This window comes from Scyliorhinus torazame, chromosome 29 (genome assembly GCF_047496885.1).
Source record: "Scyliorhinus torazame isolate Kashiwa2021f chromosome 29, sScyTor2.1, whole genome shotgun sequence".
NCBI classification, from domain to species: Eukaryota; Metazoa; Chordata; class Chondrichthyes; order Carcharhiniformes; family Scyliorhinidae; genus Scyliorhinus; species Scyliorhinus torazame.
Genome location: NC_092735.1, coordinates 4,817,723 through 4,826,710, shown reverse-complemented (window position 1 = coordinate 4,826,710; position 8,988 = coordinate 4,817,723). Strand labels below are relative to the sequence as shown.

Below are 8,988 nucleotides of genomic sequence, written 5' to 3'. Positions count from 1 at the left end.
AATATAGACTCGGACAGGGGAAGTCACTTTAGCTCTACGGTCTTACAAGAAACCATGAGAAGTTGGGAGATAATTGGGACTTCCACACTCCTTGGCACCCCCCCTCATCAGGACGGTTGGAAAGGATGAAGCAAACCCCCCCCCCCCTTAAAAATCATTTGTCGACTTCCGGGTGCGGCGATGACCAGCTAAGCCGCACGTTTCGGCAGCTCCCGGTGGAACGGACTTTTGGGCTCTTAATAAGAGCCCCAACGGCAATTTTAACGGCTAAAAACACTGTGCAGTAAAGCAGAAGGGAATCCCCCCTGGATACGGATGGAAAAAGGAGAGGAAGGTGGCCGGATTGCGGTGGATCCTTTAGAGCAGCGGCAAAGAAGGCAAGCAAAAACCAAGATGGCGTCGGAAGGTGGCAGTTTAACATGGGGCCCTGAACAACACGAGTTTTTGAAACGCTGCGTGGAAGAGCTTAAAAAGGAAATGAAGAAAGAGCTGTTGGCCCCGATACTACAGGCGATCGAAGGGCTAAAGGATGAGCAAAAGACCCAGGAGCGGGAGCTTCGGGTCGTGAAGGCAAAGGCTGCCGAGAACGAGGACGATATACAGGGCCTGGTGGTGAAGACGGAGATGCACGAGGCACACCATAAACGATGTGTGGAAAGGTTGGAGGCACTGGAAAACAACGCAAGGAGGAACAACCTGAGGATTCTTGGTCTTCCTGAAGGTGCGGAGGGAGCGGACGTCGGGGCATATGTGAGCACAATGCTGCACTCGTTAATGGGAGCGGAGGCCCCGGCGGGTCCGCTGGAGGTGGAGGGAGCATACCGAGTGATGGCGCGAGGACCGAGTGCAGGAGAAATTCCTAGAGCCATAGTGGTGAGATTTCTCCATTTTAAGGACAAAGAGATGGAGCAGTAGGTGGGAGAACGTGGTGATCCGCGTATATCAAGACTGGAGTGCGGAGGTGGCGAGAAGGAGGGCGAGCTTTAATCGGGCCAAGGCGGTGCTTCACAAAAAGAAGATAAAATTCGGAATGCTGCAACCGGCAAGACTGTGGGTCACATATCAAGGGCGGCACCACTACTTTGAGACGGCGGATGAGGCGTGGACTTTTATTGTGGAAGAAAAACTGGAATAAGCGGGTTACTAAAAAATAACGTTTGAAACAAAGTGGTGGGGCGAGTATGGGGGGCGAAGAGGGGGGAAAAAGGGGGGGGAAAGATGAGTTTCATGTTATTAATCCTGCAATGCGGTAACTTTTCTCTCTTCCACAGGTGGTGTTGGAGGGAGGAAGGGAGGTGGAGGAGATGGGGCGTTGGCCATGGGGGGCGGGGCCAAAAGGGAAGCGCGGGCTTTGCTCCCGCGCTATGATAATCATGGCGGGAATAGGGAAGCAGGAAGGAGGGGGCGTCGCACGGTGCGAGCCGAGGTCACGGGGGGAAGCCGAGGTCGGCCAGAGTTTGCTGACTTCTGGGAGCAACATGGGGGGAGTAATTACGCTAGTGGGGTGTAGCGCACAAATACATACTACCACATGGGGGATCTAGCGGGGGGGGGGGGAGGGGGGAGTTACTGGGTTGCTGCTGCTGGGGAGAGGGGGGAGCCGGGGTGGGGTGGGCGGGGGGGCGCCGCCTGGGGGGGACACAGCTGCGTGGGAACCGGGTGAGGAGCTGGAAAAAGGGGATGGCTAATCGACAAGGTGGGGGGGGGGGTAAAAAGCCCCCCCAACCCGGTTGATCACGTGGAATGTGAGAGGGCTGAACGGGCCGATAAAGAGGGCACGAGTACTCGCACACCTTAAGAAACTTAAGGCAGACGTGGTTATGTTACAAGAGACGCACTTGAAACTTATAGACCAGGTTAGACTACGCAAAGGATGGGTGGGGCAGGTGTTTCATTCGGGGCTAGATGCGAAAAACAGGGGGGTGGCTATACTAGTGGGGAAGCGGGTTATGTTTGAGGCAAAGACCATAGTGGCGGATAGCGGGGGCAGATACGTGATGGTGAGTGGCAAACTACAGGGGGAGACGGTGATCTTGGTAAACGTATATGCCCTGAACTGGGATGATGCCAATTTTATGAGGCGCATGCTAGGACGCATTCCGGACCTAGAGGTGGGAAAGTTGGTAATGGGGGGAGATTTCAATACGGTGATGGAACCAGGGCTGGACAGGCCGAGGTCCAGGACTGGAAGGAGGCCGGCAGCAGCCAAGGTACTTAAAGATTTTATGGAGCAGATGGGAGGAGTAGACCCGTGGAGATTTAGCAGACCTAGGAGTAAGGAGTTTTCGTTTTTCTACTGTGTCCACAAAGTTTATTCGCGAATAGACTTTTTTGTTTTGGGAAGGGCGTTGATCCCGAAGGTGAGGGGGACGGAGTATACGGCTATAGCCATTTCGGATCACGCTCCACATTGGGTAGACTTGGAGATAGGGGAGGAAACAGAAGGGCGTCCACCCTGGAGAATGGACATGGGACTAATGGCAGATGAGGGGGTGTGTCTAAGGGTGAGGGGGTGCATTGAAAAATACTTGGAACTCAATGATAACGGGGAGGTCCAGGTGGGAGTGGTCTGGGAGGCGCTGAAGGCAGTGGTTAGAGGGGAGCTGATATCAATAAGGGCACATAAAGGAAAGCAGGAGAGTAGGGAACGGGAGCGGTTGCTGCAAGAACTTCTGAGGGTGGACAGGCAATATGCGGAGGCACCGGAGGAGGGACTGTACAGGGAAAGGCAAAGGCTACACGTAGAATTTGACTTGCTGACAACGGGTACTGCAGAAGCACAGTGGAGGAAGGCACAGGGTGTACAGTATGAGTATGGGGAGAAGGCGAGCAGATTGCTGGCCCATCAATTGAGGAAAAGGGGAGCAGCGAGGGAAATAGGGGGAGTGAGGGATGAGGAAGGAGAGATAGAGCAGGGAGCGGAGAGAGTGAATGGAGTGTTCAAGGCATTCTATAAAAGATTATACGAAGCTCGGCCCCCGGATGGGAAGGAGAGAATGATGTGCTTCCTGGACCGGCTGGAATTTCCTAAGGTGGAGGAGCGGGAGAGGGTGGGACTGGGAGCACAGATCGAGATAGAGGAAGTAGTGAAAGGAATTAGGAGTATGCAGGCGGGGAAGGCACCGGGACCGGATGGATTTCCAGTCGAATTTTATAGGAAATATGTGGACTTGCTTGCCCCGATACTGATGAGAACCTTTAATGAGGCGAAGGAAAGGGGACAGCTGCCCCCGACTATGTCGGAGACAACGATATCGCTTCTCCTAAAGAAGGAAAAAGACCCGCTGCAATGCGGGTCCTATAGACCTATTTCCCTCCTAAATGTAGACGCTAAGATTCTGGCCAAGGTAATGGCAATGAGGATAGAGGATTGTGTCCCGGGGGTAGTCCATGAGGACCCAACTGGGTTTGTGAAGGGGAGACAGCTGAATACGAATATACGGAGGCTGCTAGGGGTAATGATGATGCCCCCACCAGAGGGGGAAGCGGAGATCGTGGTGGCGATGGATGCCGAGAAAGCATTTGATAGAGTGGAGTGGGATTATTTGTGGGAGGTGTTGAGGAGATTTGGCTTTGGAGATGAGTATATTAGATGGGTACAGCTGCTGTATAGGGCCCCGATGGCGAGCGTGGTCACGAATGGACGGGGGTCTGCATATTTTCGGCTCCATAGAGGGACGAGGCAGGGATGTCCTCTGTCCCCGTTACTGTTTGCACTGGCGATTGAGCCCCTGGCAATAGCATTGAGGGGTTCCAGGAAGTGGAGGGGAGTACTCGGGGGAAGAGAGGAACACCGGGTATCTCTTTACGCGGACGATTTATTGGTGTATGTGGCGGACCCGGTGGAGGGGATGCCAGAGATAATGCGGATACTTGGGGAGTTTGGAGAATTTTCAGGATATAAGCTGAACATGGGGAAAAGTGAGCTGTTTGTGGTGCATCCAGGGGAGCAGAGCAGAGAAATAGAGGACTTACCGCTGAGGAAGGTAACAAGGGACTTTCGTTACTTGGGGATCCAGATAGCCAAGAATTGGGGTACATTGCATAGGTTAAACTTAACGCGGTTGGTGGAACAGATGGAGGAGGACTTCAAGAGATGGGACATGGTATCCCTGTCACTGGCAGGGAGGGTACAAGCGGTTAAAATGGTGGTCCTCCCGAGATTCCTCTTTGTGTTTCAGTGCCTCCCGGTGGTGATCACGAAGGCTTTTTTCAAAAGGATTGAGAAGAGTATCATGAGTTTTGTGTGGGCCGGGAAGACCCCGAGAGTGAGGAAGGGATTTTTGCAGCGTAGTAGGGATAGGGGGGGGCTGGCGCTACCGAGCCTGAGTGAGTACTACTGGGCCGCCAACATCTCAATGGTATGTAAGTGGATGGGAGAAGAGGAGGGAGCGGCGTGGAAGAGATTGGAGAAGGCGTCCTGTAGGGGGACTTGCCTACAAGCCATGGTGACGGCGCCGTTGCCGTTCTCACCGAAGAAATACACCACAAGCCCGGTGGTGGTGGCTACTCTGAAAATTTGGGGGCAATGGAGACGGCATAGGGGAAAGACGGGAGCCTCGGTGTGGTCCCCGATAAGAAATAACCATAGGTTTGCTCCGGGGAGAATGGATGGGGGATTTGGAACATGGCAAAGAGCAGGAGTAACACAATTGAGAGATCTGTTTGTAGATGGGACGTTTGCAAGTCTGGGAGCGCTGACCGAAAAATATGGGTTGCCCCAAGGGAATGCATTCCGGTATATGCAACTGAGGGCTTTTGCGAGGCAACAGGTGAGGGAATTCCCGCAGCTCCCGACGCAGGAGGTGCAGGACAGAGTGATCTCAAAGACATGGGTGGGGGACGGTAAGGTATCAGACATATATAGGGAAATGAGGGACGAGGGGGAGATTATGGTAGATGAGCTGAAAGGGAAATGGGAAGAAGAGCTGGGGGAGGAGATTGAGGAGGGGCTGTTGGCTGATGCCCTAAGTAGGGTAAACTCATCGTCCTCGTGTGCCAGGCTAAGCCTGATACAATTTAAGGTGTTACACAGGGCGCATATGACTGGAGCACGGCTCAGTAAATTTTTTGGAGTAGAGGATAGGTGTGCGAGATGCTCGAGAAGCCCAGCGAATCACACCCACATGTTCTGGTCATGTCCGGCACTACAGGGGTTTTGGGTGGGGGTGCCAAAGGTGCTTTCGAAGGTGGTGGGGGTGCAGGTCGAACCAAGCTGGGGGTTGGCAATATTCGGGGTTGCAGAAGAGCCAGGAGTGCAGGAGGCGAAAGAGGCTGATGTTTTGGCCTTTGCGTCCCTAGTAGCCCGGCGCAGGATACTGTTGATGTGGAAGGAAGCCAAGCCCCTGGGTGTGGAGACCTGGATAAATGACATGGCAGGGTTTATAAAGCTGGAACGGATTAAGTTCGTCCTAAGGGGATCGGCTCAAGGGTTCACCAGACGGTGGCAACCGTTCGTCGAATACCTCACAGAAAGATAGAGGGAATGGAAAAGAAGAAGACAGCAGCAGCAACCCGGGGGGGGGGGGGGAGGAACCAGAGGGATTCTCAGGGATGTTAATATATAAGTATATAAGTATAATATGTATAGGTTGTTGTTATAGATAATTGTATATTGGACTGTTAAATCATATTTTTGGAGAATATTTATCTGGGACAAGGCAGTTGCCATTTAGTTTTGTTTTTGTTTATATATTATTTATTTCTTGTTTATAAAACTGGCCATTGTTATTTATATTGTGATATTACTGTGTAGAGGATACATAATGTACTGTGATGGTTGGCCAAAAATTTTCAATAAAATATTAAAAAAAAAAAAAAAAAAAATCATTTGTCAAAAATAATACTAGAAACTAGGCTCCCCTGGACAAAATGCTTACCGATAGCCCTTCTAAGAATCCGAACGGCTCCAAGAAAAGATTTGGGATTGTCCCCATACGAAATGTTGTTCGGATTGCCATACCTTCGAACAATGGGAGAATGGCCCATTGCAGAATGTAAAGATATCTATGTAAAGAAATAATACTGGCACTGTTCCTCATTGTCATTCCTCAGGAGACAAGGACTGCTAGCGCAGACACCTCCCCTGGAATTCGCAGTCCACAAATTTAAACCAGGAGATTGGGTACTGGTGAAATCGTGGCAGGAAACCAAGCTTCAACCCACTTGGGATGGGCCGTTCCTGGTCTTGTTAACCACAGAGATGGCCATGCGAACCGCGGAAAAAGGTTGGACTCATTACAGCAGAACGAAGGGTCCCGTTAAATCACCGCCGGAACAGGAACAATGGCATGTGGAGGCCACTGAGGAACCATTAAAGATAAGGTTGCAAAGACACTGAATCCTGAACTATTCAATAACATGACGAAACTACAGCTAAAATGTACTATACAATGTATAATAATATTAATAATGTGGGGGGACGGAAACGGTCGTCTGGTTACATTGACAATCCCAGAAAGTCGGTACCCTCAGGTAATACGGACTGATCTATGCACCCTCATAGACTGCGAGTCAGCGGGGAATGGAAAGGAGTTTAGGGTGGAGCCTCTTGATTATTACCGGGGGGGGGGGATGATTACCGAGAGGGGGGGTTGGCTGAAAAGGTTGTGCCAATTGCCCAATCGCAGAGGGGCACCACCGGTCATATCTATTCACCAGATTAATGGAAATTCCCCCTCAACGTGCAAGGCTGGAACTTGTCACCCCGTATACATCACCGTAAAACACACGGCTGGGATCGAGACAGGCAATAAGCATTGTTCACTTAGACATGAGATATTCGGGGTAAACATGAGAAATGGTGAGACTGAATGCTGCTTCCGTATCTCATTAGACCAGGGGGCAACTCCCACTAACGGAACTAGGAACGACAAGGAGGAGGAAGGACAGGGAGTCAAAATAATTGAAGTGAAAGATTTAGAGCAAGCCTTTGAGATCGAGACCGGCTACGAGGGACGGAATGCGTGGATTGAGAGGGTGAGGTATTCGGCCCAGTCGCTGGAGAAAGACAATTGTTACACTTGCGCATCAGGTAGACCACAGGCCCATCTGGAGCCCTTTCCACTGGGGTGGACAGAAAATAGAGGGAGCATGGAATGTATGATGGCCTTGTACCAAGATGCGACAGCCTGGGGCAACAAGACCTGCACTGCCCTATCTCTGATGTTTCCTCCTGTTAATCAGAAATAATCAGCAAACCCTCCCTCCTTCTTGGTTACCGTGACGCATCATAAATCATGTATAAGTCGTTCTGATACGGGGCTAAGTAAAGATATGGGAGACTTGTATTGAGACTAAGAACGTGACCACCCAGGGCAATTACTCATCACTAAAAATACCACGTGCAGATATATGGTGGTATTGCGGAGGAAAGATCCTGAGACCCACTCTACACCCCCGATGGAAAGGGACATGCGCATTAGTTCAGCTCGCCATTCCGTTCAGTATAGCCTATGAAAGACAAGAGGAGGAGGGGAGTGTAAAAGGGGGACGATCTAAATGGAGCATACCCACCTCATTTGATGACAGAATTTACCTGGACCCCGTTGGCATTCCCAGAGGAGTACCAGACGAGTTCAAAGCCCGAAATCAGATTGCAGCTGGGTTCGAGTCCCTCTTCTGGTGTGTTACGATCAATAAGAATGTAGATTGGATAAACTATATATACTATAACCAACAGAGGTTCATGAATTATACCAGGGACGCCGTAAAGGGCATAGCAGAACACTGGACGCAACCAGTAGAATGGCCTGGGAGAATAGATTGGCTCTGGATATGATTTTGGCAGAGAAAGGTGGTGTATGCGTTATGCTCAAGGGACAGAGTTTATCCCCAACAACACGGCACCCGACGGATCGATTACCTGTGCGCTACAAGGGTTAACCACTCTGGCTGTGGAAATGGCAGACAACTCAGGAGCAGACACATCCATGACTGGGTGGCTTGAATCAATGTTTGGGAAATAGAAAGCGTGAATTGTCTCCATCCTCACCTCCATCATCGTGGTGATAGGAGCATTGGCGGCAATAGGCTGCTGCATCATCCCGTGTGTAAGAGGCTTGGTGCAGAGGCTCATCGAAACAGCCTTGACCAAGCAGATGCCATTACCCCTGGGTAAAGGAGGCCAGGAAACAATTTGCCTACTAGAAAGAGGGAAGACTGAAGGAGAGGACGACCCCATAGAAAGAGAGGTTGAGAGGATGTTGGACAATTTTGGGAAAGGCTAGAAGGGGCGACAGAGTGTGAAAAGCAACAAGAGTAAAAAGAAAAAAAGGGGGAATTATGAGAAATGAGCAATTTATGTTGTTTTTACATGAATAACTCTGGTTCACAAATAAGATGTCAACAATAGGGCTTGATGGGAAATAAGATGTTAAGTGGAGTTTTTTGTAAGCTGCAGGGCCCAAGTTGTTGCAACTGTGAGACTGACCTTCGGGAATGAACTGGATGTACAAGAACAAGATGCAGGTGCAGACTGGGGCCTAACAAAACAAGTCCAAATAAGGAATCACTGATCAGGAAGCTGCCATCAAGGCAGAGAGTGAGCTGTGTTTCACAGAGATTGTATATAAGAAAGAATGCTGTGATAATTCTGTGTGTGTCTGCCAATGTTGACAGGCTGCACCCGTTCTTGCAAGATCGATTGAATAAAATACTTCTTCAGAATTTGGCTCAGTGTAAATTATTATTAAGTGAGCGGTGTTTCTCACATAAACTCAATCCCTCTACCAATAAAAGCCGTACGCTTTTATACCACACCGTACGCCTTCTTACACCGTACACCGTAACACACCGTACGCCTTCTTAACAACCCTCTCAACCTGGGTGGCAACTTTCAGGGATCTATGTACATGGACACCGAGATCTCTCTGCTCATCCACACTGCCAAGAATCTTACCATTAGCCCAGTACTCAGTCTTCCTGTTATTCCTTCCAAAATGAATCACCTCACACTTTTCTGCATTAAACTCCATTTGCCATTCAGCC

At 50.2% G+C, this 8,988-nt stretch overlaps 1 long non-coding RNA gene across 1 annotated transcript in view; it reads left to right on the top strand.

The window, feature by feature from the left end:
• The window catches only part of LOC140403816 (uncharacterized), a 36,544-nt gene extending 27,877 nt beyond the window's left edge, over positions 1–8,667 (top strand). Inside the window, exon 2 of the long non-coding RNA XR_011938423.1 lies at positions 6,055–8,667. This is a non-coding gene — a long non-coding RNA (uncharacterized lncRNA). The remainder of the gene's footprint in view (positions 1–6,054) is intronic.
• Positions 8,668–8,988: the final 321 nt, after the last annotated feature.